At 44.7% G+C, this 22860-nt stretch overlaps 1 protein-coding gene across 2 annotated transcripts in view; it reads left to right on the forward strand.

Moving 5' to 3' along the window:
• The first annotated feature begins 14660 nt into the window (after window positions 1-14660).
• Window positions 14661-22860, forward strand: part of TSPAN18 (tetraspanin 18) — a 184849-nt gene continuing 176649 nt past the window's right edge. Inside the window, exon 1 of one of the 2 annotated variants that reach the window (XM_012001358.1) lies at window positions 14661-14755. The gene's annotated coding sequence lies outside the window, so the exon portion shown is untranslated. The remainder of the gene's footprint in view (window positions 14756-22860) is intronic. The other variant, XM_012001357.1, reaches the window with a different exon arrangement.

The raw sequence follows: 22860 nt of genomic DNA on the forward strand, positions 1-22860 counted from the left end.
TTTTTTGGTATTTTTAGTAGAGATGGGGTTTCACCATCTTGGCCAGGCTGGTCTTGAACTCCTGACCTTGTGATCCGCCTGCCTTGGTCTCCCAAAGTGCTGGGATTACAGGCGTAAGCCACCGCGCCCAGCCCACGTGGAACTTTCAAATGTGAAATTGCTCAAAATGGCGCTGCCCTGTTGAAGCAGGCATGGGGGCTGCTCCACCCTCCCCAACTCACCTCCTCACTTTGTTATCTCCTAGGGAATCCCTGGGGAACCCATTTTGAAAACCACAGGCCATCAGGTGACAGATGATGAAACTGAGACCCAGAAAGGGGCGGTAACTCACCCAGGAACCTGAAGCAGGCACTCGGCTAGAATTATTTTCATTAGTAGCATCATTTTCCTTTTTTATAAGAGAGCTTTCCTGTGTTTCTTTTGGCTATCGATCTTAATTAATCACCTAGAGATGTGTCTTTCAATATTGACACTTACTTAGCAGCTGACGTTTCTGAATTATTCTCTCTCCTACCTTCCTCATAGTCATAGATAAAGGCTGGATGGATATTTATTGTTAAAGCTGGGAAAATGGGGCTTTTTATTTGGAAGCTTTTGAAACACTGTATTTACCCAAATAATCCTGCCTGAGTCTGCAGGTGTTTGGAGACCCAGGAAAATGTATTTGACGAAATAAAGGAATAAAAATTGTGACCAGAGTGAATCCCCCTATGAGGCGGTTTGTAGGGGATCTTAAGAGTCCTATTTGAATGCAGCATCTCTCTCCACTTCCCACATCCCCCCTTTTGCAGCCCCCGCATCAATTTGGTGTTCTAGACCACGTGGCCTTCTTCCTTCAAAACCTAATTTCCACACGGATTTAGCCAGCAGTGACCAGCTACATGAAGAGCTTTAGTGAGAATCAATAGGCGAGGTCCCTGGAGTGTGCTCTACGCTGGCTGCATGTGAAACATCCCAGCTAGGATGAGGAGCAGCCAAAGAAAGATGGATGCTTGCAAGACATCTGGGATCTTGGATGTTTAAGGGCAAGGTGAAGTGACTCAGAGAGGCTTGGTGACTTGGCCAAGGTCACACAGTGACTTACAGGCAGTGCCCTCATCCTCTAGGGTTCCTAGGCTGGTACCCTTTCCAACACACTGAACCATTTCTTTGCTGAAAGCAGACTGCCCTTTGCTTTATTATGGAGGTAATAAACCGATTCTTTAGTGTGGCCAAAGACAGAGAGGGAGCGAACTATTAATTAGAGGACGATTTTTAGGGCACATAAATGGGCAATGCTATCAGAGCAGGTAGAGATCACCCATGGTATGTCCAGCTGTCCCTGAGTGATGGGCGGTTCAGGAACGGAGAAGACCTGGTGCCTGCCAGCGAGCGTGGAAGAAACACATGTGAATTCAATTCAAGGCTGGCGAGGCTCGTGCTTGGCTCCCCGCACACTTTGTGTTCTGGGAGTGGGTGGAGAACACAGTCTTCTCCAAGCCTGACCCTGGCAGCCTGGCAGATTTCATTTCTTCCTTTTCTACTTGGGAGGCAGACAGGCTCCGGGGCCAGGCTGCCTGGGGTTCAGATGCTGGCTCTTACTGCGTGGATCTGTGATCTTCGGCTAACTGCTTGTGCTTATAGAGTGGGGATAGTAACAGTACCTTTCTCAGTGTGGTGGTGAGGTCCTAATGTGATAATCCACAGCACACATACATGCTTAGGAAGTGCCTAGTGGGGTAAGCAGGCAGTTTGCATTACCTGTTACTTTAGGGCATCTTAGAAGGGAGTGTAATTGTTTCTGCATTTAAATAATAATGTTTATCACTTTCTCTGATTGTAAAAGTCACACATAAGGCTGGTGCAATGGCTCACATCTGTAATCCCAGCACTTTGGGAGGCCATGGGTCAGCAGTTGAGGTCACTTGAGGTCAGGAGTTCAAGACCAGCCTGGCCAACGTGGTAAAATCCCATCTTTACTAAAAATACAACAATTAGTTGGACATGATGGCAGGTGCCTATAATCCCAGCTACTCAGGAAGCTGAGGCAGGAGAATCCCTTGAACCCAGGAGGTGGAGGTTGTAATGAGTCAAGATCACACCACCGCACTCCAGCCTGGGTGACAGCAGGAATTCGTCTCAAAAAAAAAAAAAAAAAAGAAAAAGGTCACACATATACATATCTCAGCTACCTAAAGCTAATATTTTGCGTATGTTTCTTCCCAGTTGTTTCCCTGTGTGTTGTGTGTGTTTGCATGTTGTTAAGTAAAATATATGAGAAGCCAGTGTCTTGGACTGAACTCTAGCACTAGGCCCCAACACACCAACCCAAAATGGAGTCATTCATGCTAAAGTTTCACCTTATCAAACTGAAACGTAAATTGTTTACTTGTAAGAGCTGACTTTCCAGGAAATCAGGAGGAAGATGATAGCTTAATCTCCAAAACAGGCCAGTTTTAGCTGGTGTGATGAAGTCCTCTCTGTTTTAACCAATACAAGGAAAGTGACTTTAAATGACCAATCCACATTTTGTTCTTTGTTTCTGCCTTCTTTAGCCTTTTCCTGTCTATAAAGCCCATCTCTTCTATTCAGCTCAGCAGAACAACTTTCTTTCTTTCTTTCTTTCTTTCTTTCTTTTTTTTTGACGCAGGGTCTCACTCTGTTGCCCAGGCTGAAGTGCAGTGGCTCTATCTTGGCAACAGAGCGCCTTTCTGTTTTGTAGATGGGATGCTGCCTAGTTCATGAATCACTAATAGAAACAAATGAGATCTTTACAACTCAATTTGTTGAAATTTTGTTTCTTTGATAGTTTGTGTGTGTGGGTGTGTGCACATGCATATGTATGCATACATATATCTATCTCTATCTCTATATAAATGAGTATGTGTTATCAGTATAATTTAAAAAATAAAATCATGATTCTCATAAATCTAGAATGAACATGGGTCAAAGATTGATTTAATGAGGAGGCCAGCAGGATGGAAAAGCTAGCTCTCCGGGGATTTCAAGGAACAGTGATAATGTAGGCATTGGAGAAAGAATGCCTGAATATGATGGCTGGATTGAATATAAAACTGGTTAATGCCCTATAAGGCAAAAAACTATAACCTTGGGGCTTATCTGTTTTACCAGCCAAAAAATCTACAAGTTCATGTGTAACTTTATACAAAGTTACATTCCTCTAGAATCCCCTGGGTAATTACAGGATCCTTGGGTGGGCTTGCTAAACAGTACTCCAATATGAGGTTGAAATGACACAGGCCTCTCTTTGCCTTTTTCCCACATTACAGATGATTTTTCTTAACAGTATCCATATATTCTTTTTGATCATATGCTAGAAAACACTGTGGGCCTCACCTTTCTCAATATTATAGCGCATCCATTTTCTTTTCTTTTTTTTTGAGACAGAGTCTCACTCTGTCGCCCAGGCTGGAGTGCAGTGGGCTCACTGCAACCTCTGACTCCCTGGTTCAAGGGATTCTCTTGCCTCAATCTCCCTAGTAGCTAGGATTACAGGCATGTGCCACCACCATGCCCGGCTAATTTTTGTATTTTTAGTAGAGACAGGATTTCACCATGTTGGCCAGGATGGTCTCCATCTCCTGACCTCGTGATCCACCCTCCTCAGCCTCCCAAGTGTTGCGATTACAGGCGTGAGCCACTGCACTTGGCCAGCGCATCCATTTTCAAAAGAAAGCTTTGACCTGCTCATAAACCCAGCTTGACCCACCCTCTGTGGGTGCCCCCAGCGTCTTGCTGGGGGTCCCAGGGTAGCTGGACTCACTGCTGCCACCCTCACATTTTATTGTAATCACCAATTTCCCTGTCTCTCCATTCGAACTGAGTTTTTTGAGATCAGGGATTTGTTGCGCTGAACTGGCTTCCTGATCCCACTGTCCCAAGCATCTATTATGTGAGCACATAGTGATCCACTTCAGTGTCGCTTGCTGAGTGAATACACGTGGTTTTTAAGACGCCTGGCTTTTGTCAGTTACAAAAAGATGAGCTGTGCTGTTGGGGACCGGCAGGGACTCCTCTCCTGGAGTATTTGAGTCAAAGCAGCTCCCACCCCTCATGCAGGGTGACAGCCTATCCACTACTCCCATCTCGAATTCTGCCATTTAATTGTATCTGGACGCAACACCCTCAGTCTGCAAAACCAGTCATGCCTCTTTTCTCTAGGACTCTCTTGACCCAGCTCTCTGGTTTTCTAACTTTCTTTCCTAATCAAGGTCTTAAAGGGGTAAAAAGTTCTTGGCCTTCTAAAGCTAAGGAGGGACAAGTGTGACTTGAAGGATTAATCTCCACGCTATGAATTTTAAAGCTCTCTGGTTCCACGTGTTGGGAAAACCCATCAAAATGCTAATGACTCTGCAGTCTTGCCTCCTGCGGACCTTTTCTGCATTAGAATATATTTACATGGACTTGAGCAGGAAGCACTACAAAGAGTTGGGGTGCAGTTTTCCCAGTATTCCACCGCAGCCCCGTGGGTTATAAAGTCTGAATTAATAGCCCCAGTTGCGTGCGGAGAAAGGCTGTGGTTGGCTGTGGGGCTGGGCTGTTCACTCAATTCCAGTTTAAAGTTCTCAGCTTTCAGCTTCCTTGCTAGCTGCAGGGTGGCCAGTTTAGAAACATCTCTATTACTGTCATGTGGCTTTTTAATACTGCTTCTCTCCGAGGCAGACTACCCTTGGACATGCGTTCCTGTGTGTTTAATACTGCACATTGCGTCCACGTGGAGTTCAAGGTCTGGAACGTGTTGAGACACAATTCATACCAAAGCCAACTTCAGCACTGAGGCAGTCTCTGTTCTTCTTGAACCATGTGCCAAAGCCCTGGCTATGCTTGTTACCTTTGAAAGCTCCAGTATCTTTGCTCAAACAGCCCAATGATCCAAGATGTAAGATCTCAGATGTATCCTTGGGAGGGTGAATACTATTGTGTTGGCCACACCTGGCCCCTAGTGCAGGCTGGACTTAATGAGTGCTGTGACTTGGGCAGCTTTAGCTCTGTGACTGTGGATAAGATGCCTGACGCCTTTGAGCTGTGCAGTGTAGGAGAAGGAAGAGTGCAATTTAGATGAAAAGGGAAGTCCAGTGGATAATCCTTGTCCTTACCTCCTTGAAGTGATGAGAAAGTGCTTTCAGACAGCAAAAAGAGGGAGCAGATGTGGGACGATGCCCACCGATGGCAAGAGGTTTTGGGTTACACACGCTCTTTCCTACTCAGTTGGCCAACTTGGCTGTGTCCGTCTGTGGCAGGTCCTACACAGGAGGGCATCCAGAAACCCTGGCTGCCATGTGCTGTCTGCAGAGAAGCCCCAGACCAGATGGGAGGCGTGAGGGGAGATGATTCTTAATAGCAGTTGCATTGAGAATAAACAGTCTCACGCAATCATTTATGGGGATTGGGACATTCCCCGCCTCCCTGGCCCTTCCACCCTCCTCATCCCACCAAGAGCTAATGGGCTCAGATTGGGAGGCCCGTGCCTCTGGGTTGACCCTCGGGGCCCCTTGCTGACGGTGCCCGGAGCCTGCTGCACTGTGTCAAGTACAGTAGGGAATGGCCTCCGTTTCCTGAGCGGGAATAGATCCCCATCTTTCTGAGGATGTCATGGTTTCACTTCAGCCCCACTGAGACCCTGAGGCACAATTAGCCAGGCTGATTGGAACTCATTCTGGGAACAAAGGGTGCTGGGCCCAGTGACAGGGCGAGCAGGTGGGAAGCGCTTCCCTCCTCCAGTCAGACAAGCGCAGGTGGAGAGCCCGGCAGACACTGCAAGGTTCTCAGCGCTCAGGTGGCTTCATTAAAGGCTGCCCTGGGGTTTGCTGAGCTGGGGACGCAGCCGCAAGGCGTCCTGAGCATGCCTTGGCTCCCCTCCCTCTCCCCCGCCCCCACACCAACTCCCTACATAGCTAATTTAAAACAAAGCAAAACAAAGCCCTGGCTTTGCTTTGGAGCCATAAACTGCAGAGCTTTTATCTGTCAACAAGCAATACATCAGGCTGGCAGGGGCCCAGCCTGGATCCTGTGGCCTGGCATCAGCGTGGGAAAGGAGGTCTGAGGCTGAGCCGGCATCCGGGGTCTCCCTGAGGACTCTGCCCCTTCTTGGGGCATAAGGCCAAGTTCTTGTGGCCTCGGGACTCAGAAGGGTGGCCATGTCTCCTAGGAGCCAGGAAGAGATGTAGGGTGGCTAGGGTTGGGAGTACAGAGCCAGGGTGGGGAGAAGAGGAGACAGAGAAATGGAAAGAGAGGGAGAGAGAGAGATGGAGGAGGGAAGAGGGAGATGGAGAGAGAAATTGCCAACAGAAGCTAACCAGGGAAAGGCTTATCATTGGGTTGGTCAACTGTCTGTCTCCCTTTGTTCCTTGCTGCCTCTTCCAGGAAGTCTTCCTGGCTCTCCTCCTCTGAAATCCGACTGACTTGGGATTCTAGGACATCAAGAGACTCTAAACCAGTGGTCTTCAATGTTATCTGGAAACTTAATATATAAATTATTAGGAAGTTCAGTTGTTGTGAATTAAGTGTCTGTTGTGTGTGTGTGGAGGGGTGTAGCCCCCATCTGTTCTTTGTGAGAACAAAAAGGAGGGAGGGAGGGAGGGAAAGGTTCCCAGGAGAATAACTTGGAATCATGAATCATAGCTACTCCCTTTTTTTCCCCAATTTTTTTTTTTTAGTTGTCATAAAATACACAACATAAAATTTACCATCTTGGCCATTTTTAAGTACACAGTTCAGTTATTTTAAATACATTTATAATGTTGTGCAACCGTCCATGCCATCTATCTCCATAACTCTTTTCATTTTATAAAATGGAAAATCTATATCCATTAAGCAATAATTCTTCCCATTTCCCTCTTTGCCAGCCCCTGGTAACCTCCATTCTATTTCTGGTCTCTATGATTTTAACTATTCTACATGTGGAATCATGCAGTATTTGTCTTTTGTGACTGACTTTTTAAAATTTAGCATAGCATTTTCAAGGTTCATCTATGTTGTAGCATGTCAGAATTTCCTTCTTTTTTAAGGCTGAATAATACACCATTGTGTAGATAGACCATATTTTGCTCATCCATTCATCTATCGATGGACACTTGAGTTACTTGCATATTTTAGCTGTTGTGAATAATCCTACTCTGAATATGAGTGTACAAATACCTCTTTGAGACCCTACTTTCTTTTCCTACTGTCTTGTTCCTTATCTTAGAAGAAAATCTTTTGGTCTTTCAGCATTGAATATGATGTTTGCTATTTGCTGTGGGTTTTTCATATATGACTTTTATTATATTTTTAGTTGAATGTTTTTATTATAAAAGGATGTTGAATTTGTCAAGTGCTTTTTCTTTTGGGTATATACTCAGAAGTGGAATTGCTGGAGCATATGGTAATTCTATTTTTAATTTTTTGAGGAACTGCCATACCATTTTCTACAGTGGTTGTACCATTTCACATTCCCACCAACAGTGGGAACAGGGTTCCAGTTCCTTCACGTGCTAGTCAACACTTGTTATTTTCTGTTGTTGTTTTTTTTTTTAAATAGTAGCCAAGCCAGTGGGTGTAAAGTTGTATCTCATTGCAGTTCTCTTTATTTATTTACACTTGATCTTAGCCAAAAGGCTGATAAATGATTATTGATTGATTGATTGATTGATTTGAGACAGGGTCTCACTGTGTTGCCCTGGCTGGAGTGCAGTGGTGTGATCTTGGCTCACTACAGCCTCTGCCTCTTATGCTTAAGTGATCATCTTGCGTCAGCCACCCAAGGAACTGGGACTACAGGCATGTGCCACCGTGCCCAGCTGATTTTTTGTATTTTTTGTAGAGACAGAGTTTTGCTATGTTGCCCAGGTCGGTCTTGGACTCCTGGGCTCAAGAGATCCACTCACCTCTTCCTCCCAAAGTGCTAGGATTACAGGCAGTGTGAGCCACTGAGCCTGGTCTCATTGCAGGTTTTGATTTGCATTTCCCTAATGTTTAGTGATGTTGAGCATATTTTCTTATACTTATTGACTGTCTGTATATCATCTTTGGAGAAATGTATTTTAATCTTCTCTGCCCATTTTTTAATTGGGTTTTTTTGTTGTTGCTGAGTTTGAGTTTTCTGTATTTTCTGGATATTAATTCTTTGTGAGATATACGATTTGCAAATATGTTCTTCCATTCCATGGGTTGCCTTTTTGCTTTGTTTGTATTGTCTTTTGATACAGAAATTTAAAATTCTTTCATGAAGTCTGGTTTGTCTGTTTTTCCTTTTGTTGTCTGGGCTTTTAGTGTCATATCCAAGAAATCATTACAAAATCCAATGTCAAATTGCTCTGGCTAGAACTTCTAATACAATACTATGTTGAATAGAAGTGGCAAAAATGGTCATCCTTGTCTTATTCTTGATGTTAGAAGAAAAGCTTTCAGTCTTTCACCATTGAATATGATGTTTGCTGTTTGTTGTGAGTTTTTCATATATGACTTTTACTGTTTTGAGATAGTTTTCTTGTATTTTTAGTTGAATGTTTTTATTATTAAAGGGTGTTGAATTTGTCAAATGCTTTTTATGCATTATTTGATATAATTGTGTGGGGGTATTTTCCTCTTCATTCTGTTGATGTGGAGTATTACCTTGATTTTTGTATGTTTAACCATCCTTGCATTCCAGAAATAAGTCCCACTTGGTCATGGTGTATAATCATTTTAATATGCTGCCAAATTCGGGTTGATAATATTTTGTTGGGGATTTTTGCGTTAGTGCTCATAAGGGATATTGGTCTGTAGTTTTCTTTTCTTGTAAGTGTCTTTGTCTGGTTTTGGTATCAGAATAATGCTTGGCTCATTGCCCTTTTTACAGAAAGTAGCAGCAGAATATATTTTACAAAATTCCTGCTTCTTCTGTTTATCAAGTGTTTATGATAGGCTGGGTACTGTGGGAATCATTTGCAATCTATTAGCTCATCCAATCCCTAGCTCAAGCCTGTGAGGTGGGACTATGGCTGTCCACACTTTGCAGGTGGATATCCTGATATTTGCTGGGATAGAGAATTTTACTGAGGTCGCATTGGTAGCAAGAGGCAGAACTGAGATTTAAACTCAGATCTGTGGGGGCACACAAGCCTGACTTCTTAACCACAGTGCTTTACATTAATTTCATGCTGGGGGCTTCTCATCTCCTACCGTGTTTCCTACCCCTGTTGCAGATAGGCAGCAGGCTACACTGCGGAATTAGTCCCTGTGCAAAGCCCATTCACAGGAACCGTCCAAACAGTGCTATGCTGTTCAGTTATCCTGACCCTTTATCGATTTTAGAGTTCCCCCAAAATGGCATCTTTTCAGGGCTTCTATCAGCAGCTGTCCTTCTGCTGTACATCAGGCAGTTTGCCTATCCCATGCCTGTTCAAAAGCTGGCCTATTGAACACAGTTGGCAAAACAACTACCCTGCATACTGGGGCTTAGCTTAGACACAGGAAAGCTTTGGTCTCCTTGTGGCACTGTTGAATTCTTCAGCATCTGGGTCAGCAAAGGCCAAGACAAGAGGCAGCTCTGACCACTCCTTCCTGAAGGCCTTATCTGTAGATCTATGGATCGAGCAGGTGGTACAGTGGAACGAGCTAGGGGTGATGCTGTTTGACCACATGGTCTCTGCTCAGACCCACTGACTCTGGAAGACTAAAGCTAGGCTCTTCATAGTCCTAAGAGTCTCAGTTTCTCAGGGTCTAGAGAAAATTATATAAATAGTTGAGGGTCATTCATTCCCTCTTTTTCTCACCATTAACCTAGTTCTGTCTTCCCACATTCGGTTAACTAATTGTTTTATAGATCCACTTGTCTTCCCCCTGTCCTTCTCTTCATCCCTGCATTCATCCATCTCTCCATCCACCCAGTCATCTTCCCATCCCTCAACCAATTATAGCCTAGTTCCTTCTTTCTACCATTCAAGTTCTTTTATAAATCCATTCACTACCCATCCACCAATTTCTCCTAGTTGTCTATCCATCCAACTATTATTTGCAGAGTCAGTAACTGAGACTCATAGAGGAAGTAAGATACCACCCATATCTTTGAGGAACTCATAGTCTGGTAGGTGGGAAAAATCACATAAACAAAAAATATACTGTTATCTATACACACAATTTGTGATGTGAGCCCGGAGAAAAATGACTTATTATGCATGTTGAGAGAGTGAGAAGGTTTCACAAAGGAGTTAACTGAAAGAAGGTTTTGAAGGATGATTAGGAGTTTGCCAAGTGAGGGGAGGGGTGAAACTCAGGGTTAAGAAAGGAAGAGAGGAATTCCAGGAAGAGCAAACATCAGTGAAGTTGGACTGAGCACACTCTGAGTCCAGGTGAGTACAGTTTGACTGTGGGGTCTGTGCATATGGCAAAAACCTGAAGGTGGGCCTGGAAGGGAATTGGAAATCAGCTGATAAAAGGCCTTGTGTCTAGACAAAGGGAGGCCAGGGAACCCACTAAAGCAGGAGACAGACACAGTGCTCTCCGTTTATGGGCTCACTCTGACAGTGAAGGAGAGGGCAGAGCGGGGAACAAAGGCTGCAGGCTGGCAGACCAGCCAGGAGCCCGTGTGCAGCAAGCAGACTGCAGTAAGGAGGGTGAGCCCATCCAGGGACTGGCAGGTTCTATGAGGATGGAGAGTCAAGGCTGCTTTGGGACACATGAGGTGAATAGAATCAGTAGCTGGGAAATAGACAAGAGTCTTTGATCTGGGTTTTGGTTGCACAGGGATGCTCTGTTTGTGAAAATTCAGTGGGGTGTATAGTCATGGTGTGTGTGCTATTGTGTATATATGTTATATTTCAATTAAAACAATAAAAGTAGAGTAGGAAACATCAGGAGACATATTAAAGTTTCTCATCTGGGCCTCATCCAGGACACTGAAGTGGGCTGACCAAATTTTTCTTATAAATTGAGAGCTCTACCCCTAGTTTGGAGGAAAGAAGAGAAGGAAGAAGCTCTAACTTTTGAGCCAGGCCTTGCAAAATGAGTGCAATTGGCTTATACTCATCATAGTTACTGCTACCTATTAAGCTCTTATATTTTGTGGATTCTAAGGCACACTTTTTTTTTTTTTAACATCTTAATGTCTCTAAAACCAGGATACATTGTACAAAAAGTGATGTCATAGTTAATTTAATTAATTAGTAGTGTTTTCTGTTTCTTAGAAGTACTTAAAATTACGGTGTCATTATAATCCATGGAGACTTCCATTCAAGAGCCATGATATCGTGTGCCAGGCTCTCTGCTAAGTCCTGCTACACGTTTCTCATCGAATCTCACAACAGCCTGTGAGTCATCAGCTGTTGTAAGCCCTGTGTCATAGATAAGGAGTCCAGGTATGATGTAGGTAGGTCACTTGCTCTAGGTCACAGCTAGTAAGAACTCGATTTAGGATTTCAACCTGTGCCACCTCAAACATTCGGGAGAACTGTGTACAGAGCAAGATCAAGTCGGGCTGGGAGGGTTGTTGGAACTTCCCAAAGCCCAAGACTAACCAGGTCAAGGGTGACCCCCATCATCTGCCCACCAGGCTTACACTCTGCCACTTGCACCCAGGACCCATTCCTGCTCTTAGCCCTAAACCTTGGGATTCCTTTCTCCATCTCCCAGGACAGCTCTGGCTCTAATATCTGTAGTGACTCCCCTCCCCCGCAGAGAGGAGGGGACTGCAATGAGATCTCATGGGCATGGGGGAAACATTCTAAGCCCAGCTGGTTTCCCTCACACAATGCAGATTTGCTTAAATGGGAATTAGGATTAGTGCTGGGTTTTGCCTCTTCTGGCAGGCTGGTAATAAACTAATCTCCTCTGAGGCTGCAGGAAGGCAAAATTCCACCAAAGACGGGAGACAGCTTAAGGCTCTGGAGCGCAAAAACTGGAAAGTAATTTTGTTATTGACAGGCGCTGCCCACACCTCTTGACATGCAGCCCGCAGCTCCTTCCCGGCGTGGCTGCAGCTTTTAATTCCGTTAATGTGTGACATTCACCCAGGCTGCGTGGCTGACAGGCACTCTTGACACTAATACGTGTTCTGTGCAGTCCCTGGAGCTCATAAAAGCTCATTATCAGTTCTGAGCCAGTAAATGCAGTTCCTGGCTCAGGTAGGCCCGAGTTCCTCTGCGATGCTCCAGACAGTAGAGCAGGGACATCTGCGCCAGCCAAGTCCCACACGCCTCCCTTTGTCCAGGGCCCTCGGCCTCCCAGGCCACTGGAATGTGCCTAGGAAAGCCATTCCATAGGCAGAGCCCTGGGTTCAAATTTATATCCAAGAAAAGGGGTTCCTTCTGCCCTGCGCTGTGAACTGACTCAATCCAGCATTTTGGGAAGTCAGTTTGTCAGCACTACCCAAAGGCAGAATGTGGCCAGCCTCTCCTCTGCCCACTTCTAAGCATCTGGGCTTTGGAATTGCAAGAACATTTCCACACCAAGATGGGCACCCAGGGGGTCATTCCAGCGAAGCTATAGAGGCCAGAAATAGAAATATTTGACAGAGCCACGGTGGGAAATAAACAAATGGTAAATAAATTATGACCCACATGTACTATGGGATACTGTGCAGCTATGAAAAGGACTCAAGAAGATCCATTTTGGATGTGATATCATTGACAAGTGATGTTGTAGAATGTGTGTGGTAAGATCTCATTTTTGTAAAAAGTCACACTGCATGTGTAGTCACATAGGTTCGTGCTTACACACACATGCATACATGCATTTGATTAGGTAGAATAAAGTCTAGAGGGTCTCACTCCAGAGTGTTTGCAGTGGTTCTACCTGTTAAACAGGATGGCTGGTAAGGAAGCACATACACTTTTGTAGTTAAAAATGAAAAATTTACATATATATACAAATAACTTGCCGAAGGTCATACCTATATATACACACATGTGTGTGTGTGTGTGTGTGTGTGTGTGTGTGTTTATGGGTTTATAAATGTAACAAATTCCTCTGATTGTAGCCTTAGTCTGGTTCATGATGCATGAGGTCCCTCTGCACTGACACTGCCTGGATGGACACTTGAGGCCCAGATAGCCAAATAAAATGAGGTCCCATCCTCCAGCCAATCCCTGTTTCCCATCAGTTAACGGAAGTCCTGAGACTCCCTTGCATGCATGAGCTGCCCTGATGCTGGGGTCTGTGGGGTAGACCTTGAACTCATCGCCTTCCTGCTTACGCCCCTCCCACTGTGGAGATGGCACTAGCACCAGGCTTCCCATGGCTGAAGTTCTAGTCCCAGCTCTAGAACTAGCACTAGTTCTAGTCCCAGCACTAGAACTTCCCATGGCCGAAGTTCTAGTCCCAGCTCAGCCTCATTTCAGTGGTGTGACCTTGGGCAAGTTATTTAACTCCTCTGAGCTCACGTTCCTCATTCCTGAAATGGTGACACTTTCTTCTGGGGTCGTAAGGGGTGTCAGGATGATCATCATCATCATCCGAGAGACCTGAAACTTGATCAGGGTTTCCACTGTGCAGCTAGTCTCTGAGGGCAGGAGGAGCCCGGGAGCGGAGAGATGAGGGAACTTCGCTTTCTCCCCTGTGCTCTGGAGGCTGTAAGTTTTGCTCTTATTTCTCAGCTGTGCATGTGACTGAGCCAGTCTCTCGGGACTGGCCTGTCTCTGCTGGCAGGTATATGGCCTGGACATGGTGAATTTGATCCTTCTCTGGTGACCTGGGGATGCTTCATCAAACTGACAGAAGGGAAGGGTTGGAGAAGCTGGACTTCTAACCCCACTGGCATTCTGGAACTGAGTTCTTTTTTCACCACCAGAGGCTTTCCTTACTGTTACTTATCTCTTCATGGATAGCAGACCTTGAAAGTGTTGGGTCTGCTCAAAGAGTCTGCATTCATTAGGCAATGATTAATTCTTTTTCCTGTTTTCAAAATGACTCAGAAAGCCTTTTTTTCAGCCTAAGGAAACCGGAGTTCCCACACCAAGTTGATAATATTCTAGCTAGAAGCAAAGAAACACAGTGTGATGTTTTGATTAGCATGTTCAATGCCATCACATGGATGTACAGGCTCCGGGCTGACTTGGGAAGATTGAAAATATGCCCCCATTCACAGGCTCTGGAGACGCTATCCTGGGAAGCATTGTAGGGCTGGTGTTTAGTCTTGCCTTTCCAGCTGTATTAGTCCAGTCTCGCACTGCTATAAAGAAATACCTGAGACTGGGTAATTTATAAAAAAAGATTTGATTGGCTCACAGTTCTGTAGGCTGTACAGGAAGCATGGCAGTATCTGCTTCTGAGGAGGCGTCAGGAAACTTACAACCATGGTGGAAGGGGAAGCACGCACAGTGACATGGTAGGGACAGGAGCAAGAGAGAGAGGGGAAGGTGCTACGCACTTTTAAACAACCAGATCTCACGATATCTCACTCAAGAGAACAGCACCAAGGGGATGGTGCTAACTCATTCAGGAGAAACTATCTCCATCTTCCAATCACCTCCCACCTGCCTGGATGGACATCTGAGGCCCCACCTCTGACATTGGGAATTACAATTCAATGTGAGATTTGGTGGGGACACATTTAAACCATATCACCAGCCATGGGTGCCCTGTCTGGCTTCTGTGCTTGCAGTGATGGAAGTAGGGAAAGGAGACCTTGGGGAGTGGGAGCCACATGTGGACTGAGGTGGTCCCCAAAGACTCCTGCCTTTTTGAAATGTGTTTCTCTCTCTTCTTTCTCTAGAGTGTATCCAGAAGCTACTGTCAGGAGGACACTGTAAGAGAAGCTTGGCACCCCTGGACCCAAAGGAAAAGACACCAGTGGAAAGAGGTATGAAGTGGCAACGTGGCAGGGTGGCATCTTCGCTTACTCGAACAAGAGGATCTTCTCTTCTGTCTTCTGTTCCTGCCCTCCAAACCACCACTTCCATGTGAGAGGGCTCTCAACTCTTGCCCAAGGGGCACAGGGCAGGAGAAGGGTGGCTTCACTCTTCTCCTCACCCCTAGACATTTACTCATGGATGAGGGCGATGGGGCCACCTTGGTGCAGGAAGTGAGGGTCGATGGATGGCAGGGAGTGAGCCCTTCAAGGAAGAGTAGAGCTCCTGGGGGCTCCAGGCAGGGTCATGAGGGCTCATGGAATCTGTATCAAGGACCCCTCCCCGACCTCAGCCTCCCCCATACCCACCGCAGTCTTGGGACTGTAAGGAGACCACTTCCTAGGGCGATTACCATCCCTCTGCCCTCGATTCTCTTTTGAACAAAGTCTAAATCCACAAGTACTAGGATCAATCACCACTGAGAACAGAAAACTGAGAACAGAAAAGCCTTGGTCTGCTTCGGAGGCTCTGGGAAGTCCTTCTTGAGCTGACCATGATTCTGGGACTGGTGATGGGCTGGGTGGCCTCATGGAAGCTTTCTGGATGAAAAACCAAGATGTCTGTCCTCTGAGCAGCCTCGACCAACAGTGTGACTTATAAGTCATTTCCCTCATTGGGCCTCATTTTCTCATTGTAAAATGAGGCAGCTGCAACTTGAATCTCTGTTCTAGCACTCACATCCTCCATTTCTGGGATTCCAAGACCAGGGCTGAAATAGAAGAAGTGACAGGTCAGGGGTTGGGAGGTTGTGGAAGGCCATGGAGAGGAGAGGGGATTCAAAAACTCCAAGGAGATCTGATGGCCTGTCTTGGGCAAAGGACGATGGCTCCAACCCTTGGTGGTAAATCACAGGGTTTGAGGTGCAGAGGAACCTGGGTTTGAGTCCCTGCCTATCAGAAGAGAAACCAGCAATATGACAGAGGGCTTCATGCCCCAGGCACAGTGTGATGCTCATTCGCTGCACCATCCCATTCTGTCCTCTTTTTTTTTTTTTTTTTTTTTTTTTGAGACGGAGTCTCGCTCTGTCGCCCAGGCTGGAGTGCAGTGGCCGGATCTCAGCTCACTGCAAGCTCTGCCTCCCGGGTTCACGCCAGTCTCCTGCCTCAGCCTCCCAAGTAGCTGGGACTACAGGCGCCGCCACCACGCCCGGCTAGTTTTTTGTATTTTTTTTAGTAGAGATGGGGTTTCACCGTGTTAGCCAGGATGGTCTCGATCTCCTGACCTCGTGATCCGCCCGTCTCAGCCTCCCAAAGTGCTGGGATTACAGGCTTGAGCCACCGTGCCCGGCCCCATTCTGTCCTCTTAACCGTCCTGTCATCTTGCCACTGTGATCACCTCCACACTACGGAAGAGAAAACCAGGCCTCAGAGAAGTTAGGTGACTTGCCTAAGGTCACATAGCACTGAGTAATGTCATCGAGATTTGAAGCCACTGCCTGAACTGCCATACAATTCTTGTGTCTTTCGCTTACTAAAGTCTGTGACTTGAAGCTTAAGATTAAAAATAATTAGACAAATCATCTCTCTGAAGTTCCATTTCCCGTTAAAAACATAAAAATGGTTTGTTTCCTTATCCTACACTTTTTTTTTTTTTTTTTAAATTTTGGGCATCTCATGAAATCCCTGCAGGCCTTGATATTCTGATCTCTAAAATGGGACAGTGACACTTACTCACGGGTTGCTTTGGGGAAGACAAGGAAGACTTAGGAAGCTCCCCACACTGTTTCCTATACGTGTGCCCTCCACACTCACTCCACCTGCTTCCCCTGCCTGGGCTGCTGGCAGGTGTATGGGGTGTGCAGATTGTGAAGTGCTGCACTACTGCCTAATGGCACTTTCTATTTCGGCTGCCTCTGTGCCCATAGTCGGAAAGCACTTGGCCACTTTCTTAGTCACCAATCTGATAGTTCACTCGCCCTTCTGGAGTGTGCCGCTGGCTGCCCTAGATTATTTTAGGCTGGAATCCAAGACAGGGTGGCCGGCTCCCAGGGGCAGATAAAACAGGGCCAGGCTGAGGCTTTAGTGGACAGTGTGGGAGGAGCGACGAGGCCTGGGGCCTGCTGGGGCTGTCCCTCACTGACAGCGTCTGTGTCCCACGGCTCACCCTGCCAGCTGCCAGGACCATAATCTTAATTGTAAACCTCCTGGCAGCAGCTGCCCTGATCCCCACAGGAAGCAGTTGCCTTATCACAGAGCCTGGATCCTGCCCAGTATTCTTAATCTGGAGAAGGCACTGAAGTGAGTCAGAAAAACCTTCCTGTCCCCAGGACCTTTCTTCTTGGGGATATTTCTCCATCAGGGGAAGCCGTGGGCCTCAAGCCTCGGTGTGTAAGAGGAAAAAATCTCTTTAAGTGCAGAGCAAAGCAGCAGGTTGCTATTGTTCTTGGTTTACTTTCAGGAGGACAGCCCAGGGAGCAGAGCTATTTAGCCTTGCCCCTCTTGTTAGCCAGGAAACAGATAAACGTTATAGCATCACAGGGAAAATATAAAGACGACCATAAAGCAACAGGCAGAGAGGCATACACCGTCATGGAAAAGCTTTGCTGGGGTTTTGGAGCTAGAAGGATGGGGGCTGAGTCCCAGCTCTGCCCTTCAGTACTGTTTGGCTTGGGGGCGAGTGACTTGATCCCTCACAGCCTCAGTTTTCTCATCTGTAAGATGGGCAAAGAGCATGCACCCCACTGGGTGGTTGTGAGGTCAAGGTGACTACCATGGGAAGCCCCTGTTTGCTTTGAACAATGGCAGCCCCCTTGGAATAGTGTAGCCTCCCAAGGTGACCTCCTTGAAGAGTGCCAGGCTCTTGGGATGTAAGAGCTGGGTGTTTGTAACCAAACAGTGGGGTTACCCTGGAGACACATACCTCCTTCTGTGCAAGGTCTAAAAAAGGGCTGTAAGAGGGACCTGGGTTGTGTCAGCTCCCTGTCCTGATGTGCTATCTCTTAGAGCCACCTCAAGTGTGAGCAGTTCATCCCAAGTCTCATCCCAAGTCTGTGACACTTCACTCACAGCCATCTTTACTGGACTTTTTCGTAGATAATTGTTAATCCTACCCACACTCCAGAAGGCAGGCATTAATAAGCTCTTTCAATGATTCCAGGCTTCATGTCTAAAAAGCAGCAAGGTAAGGACCCAAACACAGGGTTCCTAGCCCAAGGACAGTGTGTTTGTGGGAGCTCCTCATGGCACTCTCTGCACCTAGAGGCACCCGCTGTGCCCACAATTCTCCAATTCACCACCCAGTCTTGCACTGAGTGTGGTGCTAAGGCAGAAATGAAAGTCCCCTGATGTTTTTATCTCCCCAGCCAGCCGTTTGAGGCAGGCTAAGTGAGAGAAGGCAATTTCTATAGATTCCCCAGGCTCCAGTTTATCTTTTTTTTTGTTATTGTTGCTCAAACTTTTGGTGTTCTATCTAAGAATCCATTGCCAAATTTGAGGTCATAGAGATTTACTCCTGTGCTTTATTCTAAGAGTTTTATTTAGCTCCTACATTTAGGTCATTGATCTTTTTGAGTTAATTTTCATATATGGAGTGAGGTAGGGATTCAGTATCATTCTAGTGTATGTGGATATCCAGTTGTCCTTGCACTATTTGTTGAAGAGACTATCTTTTCTCTAGTGTATTACCTTTGCTCCTTTGTCAAATATCAGTTGACATATATATGTGGCTCTATTTCTGGGCTTTGTATTCTGTGCCAATAATCTGTCTGTACTTTCATGAATACCACACCATTTTATTACTGTATCTTTATAGTAACTCTTAAAGTTGGGTAGTGTCAATTCTTCCAACATTGTTCTTCTCTTTCAATTTTGGGTTGACTATTCTGGGTGTTTTGCTTCTCCAAATAAACCTTAGAATCAGGTTGTTGATATCCATAAAACAACTTGCAGGATTTTGATTGGGATTGTCTTGAATCTATAGATCAAGTTGGGAAGAACTGACATCTTGACAGTATTGAGTCTTCCTATTTTTGAACATTGACTATCTTTCAGTGTTTTCATTTATTTACTTCTTTGATTTCTTCAATCTAGTTTTGTAGTTTTCCTCATACAGATCTTATATATATTTTGTTAGCCTCAAATTTCTCATAATTGAGTATGATATTAACTATTGGTGTTTTGTAGATGCTCTTTATCAACTTGAGGAAGAAGATCCCCTTAATTCCTAGTTTGCTGAGAGTTTTTATCATGAATAGGTGTTGGATTTTGTCAAATCCTTTTTCTGCATTTATTGATATGATCATGCAATTTTTCTTCATTAGGTTGTTGATATGATGGTTTATATTATTTGATTTGTTTTTTTTCTTTCTTTTTTTTTGAGACCGTCTTGTTGCTCTGTTGCCCAGGCTGGAGTGCAGTGGTGTGATTTCTGGTCACTGCAACCTTTGCCTTAGCCTCCTGAATAGCTGGGATTACAGGCACATGCCACTATGCCCAGCTAATTTTTTTTTGTATTTTTAGTAGAGATGAGGTTTCACCATTTTGGCCAGGCTAGTCTTGAACTCCTGACCTCGTGATCCACCTGCCTCGGCCTCCCAAAGTGCTAGGATTACAGGCGTGAGCCACTGCGCCCAGCCTATTATTTGATGTTTTAATATTGAACCAGTTTTGTGTACCTGGAATAAATCTCACCTGATCATGGTATCTAAGTGTTTTTATATATTCTTGGGTTTAATTTGTTAATATTTGTTGAGGATTTTTGCATTTACATTCATGAGAGACATTGGTCTGTAGTTTTCTTGTAATGATTTTTTTCTGGTTTAGGTATCAGCATAATGATGGCCTCACAAAATGAGTTAGGAAGTATTCTCTCCACTTCTATACTCTAGAAGAGATTATTGAGAATTGGTATAATTTCTCCCGTAAGTATTTGTTAGATTTCACCAGTGAACTCACCTGGGCCTGATGCTTTCTTTCTTTGCAAGGTTTATTGATTAGATTTCTTTAATAAATATAGGCCTATTAAGATTGTCAGTTTCTTTTTTGTGTGAGCTTTGGCAGATTGTGTCTTTCTACGAATTGGTACATTTTATCTAAGTTATCAAATTTGTAGGCATAAACTTTTGCACATTTGTGGGCATAGAGTTGTGTATTTCTTTTATACTTTCATGTCTATGGGACATTCCCATGTCTATGGGAACTGTAGTGATATCCCCTTTTTCATTTCTGATATTAGTAATTGGTGTCTTTTCTGGTTTTTCTTAGTTAACCTAGCCAGAGTTCTATTGATTTTATAGATCTTTTCAAAGAACCAGCATTTGGATTTGTTGAATTGATTTCATGTTTTCTGAAGGCTATGTTTTAATCATGGCTCTATCACTAAGTATCTGAGGGCTCTTATGGATAAATCTTTTTGATTCTATATCTCAGTTTTTACATCTGCAGAATGGTGTGGCGATAACAATGCCTAGCCCTGAGTTGACTTGAGGGCAAAGGTCAAATGTGAGTACACATTCATTTATTCAGCAAATATTTGTTGAGACCCTACCATGTACCTGGCGCTGCTCTACATGCTGGGAATATTGTTTTGAATGAAATAGCAGAGTCTCTGCCCTTATGGAACTTGCCTTCTGGTTGAGGGAAACAGAAACCAAACAAATACATTGAATATCAGGTGCTATTAGGTACTATGAAGTTCAATAATGACTGGAAAGGGCAGGGAGTGACTCAGGTGGTGGGTTGGGGGAGGATTGCTATTATGGATAGGAGGTATAGGGAAGGTCCTCCTAGTCAGATGTAATTTGAGCAGACACCTGAAGACGATGAGGAATAAGCCTTGGCATAATCTGGGGGAAGAGCCTTCCTGTTTGAGGGAATAGCAAGAGTAAGGCACATTAGGCTGGCTGGCATGTTAGAGGACCAGCGAGGATGCCAGGGTGCTACCCCCATGGTAGTATGGATGGAGAGGAGGCCAGGAGTTAATTGGAGGCCCAGCCTGCATAGTGCTGCTAGCTAGGGTGAAAGCTTTGTATTTTGATTCTAAAGGGTCTAAGTTTGGCAGGAAGCCAGTAAGCAAGAAAGAGACCGGATCAAATTTATATTTTACTAAGATCACTCTGGCCGCTGGGTGGAGGGCAGTCTGCAGGGAGAAGGGAGACCGGTACGAACACTTATGTTGGAATCCATGGAAGAGGCAAGGTGGCTTGGAAGGTGGAATGTGGTGGAGGTGCTGAGAAGCCACAATATTCAGGATCTATTTTGAGAGCAAAGTTGATAGGACTTGCTGATACGATGGGGATGAGAGAAAGAGGAGTCAAGGTCAACCACAGCTTCTGGCCTGAGATGGAAGAGCCTAGGGTGGGTTCTGGCAGAGAGTGGAGGGAGGGCATATTGAGTTCTTCTCAGGCATTTTAAGTTGAGATGCTTATTAATCACTAAAGTGGAGGTGGAGAGGAGTGGCTGGAGATATGCACCTGGGGTTCAGGGGTGAGGGTGGGGCTGGTCTCCAAATTTGAGAGCCATCAGCTTATAGAGAGTATTTCAAACCTTTGACCATAATGAGATTACTTAGGAAGTGAGTGAAGATGCAAAAGATGACGGAGGACTGAGCCATTGTCAAGGGCAGTCATGTGCTGTTTGAGAAAATTCTGGTCCCAGGCAAGGGTGGATATACTGAGCAGAAGTGTGCACCTTAGGCAGGGGCAAAGGTGAGAGGCTTGAGGATGAGTGGAGAAATGAAGCTCTGTTCCTTGCTGCAAGGTCTGGCTGGATCTTCTAATGTCTTTATCGGATCATTCATTCATTCGTTCATTCATATGAACCAAAACACTTATAAGTGTCAATTGTGCTGGAAGCACAAGGCTATTTACCTGTGGGCCCCAGATGTAAATGACACGTAGTGCCTGAGCTGGAGGAGGCCACCATTCAGCTGTTGATGCCTGACATAAAATGTGACAGGTGCAGCAGAGGCATTCCTAGGTATGTTAGTCAGCTTTTCCAGAGAAACAACCGATAGAATATACAGTGAGCTGGATATACAGATAGGATATCAGGATATATATCCAATAGGATATACAACCCTCTGTATCCATGGGTTTTGCATCTGTGGATTCAACCAACTCTGAACCAAAAATATTCTAGAAAAAAACTGCAAAATAATACAAAAACTCCCAATACAGTGTATTAGCTATCGTGAGTAAACTAGAGATGATTTAAAGTGTACAGGAGGATGTGCATAAGTTATAAGCAAATACTGTTCCATTTTATATCAGGGACTTGAGCATTAATGCATTTTGATATCAAAGAGGGTCCTGGAACCAAGGGATGGTTACCTCCATGGATTCTAAGAGATGACTCTTTATATAAAGAGATTTATTATGAAGAATTGGCTCATGTGACTATAGAGGCCTAGAAAAAAAAGTCCTGAGATCAGCACTTTAGGTTTGTGACTCAGGAGAGTTGATGGTGTAAGTTCCAGTCCAAGAAGAGGAGAAGTCCAGTGTTCCAGCTCAAGAAGTCAGACTGGTGAAATTTCCCCTTACTCAGCCTTTTGGTCTATTCAGGTCTCCAGTTGATTGGATAAGACACAGCTGCACTGGGGAGGGCCATCTGCTTTACTCAGTCTACCTATTTAAATGTCAGTTTCATCCAGAAACACCCTGGAAGACACTCCCAGAATAATGTTTGACCCAAATTATCCATCACTCTAGGATATTTGACACCCAGAGCACATGATTTTTGTATACTTGCTTCCTCTATACAACAAAATTATTTTCAGTAATAATGATAAAATAAAATCAATTAGAATAATGGCCAGAAAGGAGACTGAAAATTTTGTGAACTTTGTATTTATAACCATGCCAGTAAACAAACATTATGACATGAAAAAGTAAAAAGGTAATGGGTCAACAGTTCTTAATTACATTAATAGATAATTTGACAAAAGAGAAAATAATACATGAAGAAATTTGCAAAATGCATTAATGCTTAAGTCCCTGATATAAAATGGAGTAGTATGTGCTTATAACCTATGCACATCCTCCTGTATACTGTAAATCATCTCTAGTTTATTCATGATAGGTAATACACTGTATTGGGAGTTTCTGTATTATTTTGCATTG

Source organism: Mandrillus leucophaeus, unplaced genomic scaffold (assembly GCF_000951045.1).
Source record: "Mandrillus leucophaeus isolate KB7577 unplaced genomic scaffold, Mleu.le_1.0 Scaffold66, whole genome shotgun sequence".
In the NCBI taxonomy this organism is placed as follows: Eukaryota; Metazoa; Chordata; class Mammalia; order Primates; family Cercopithecidae; genus Mandrillus; species Mandrillus leucophaeus.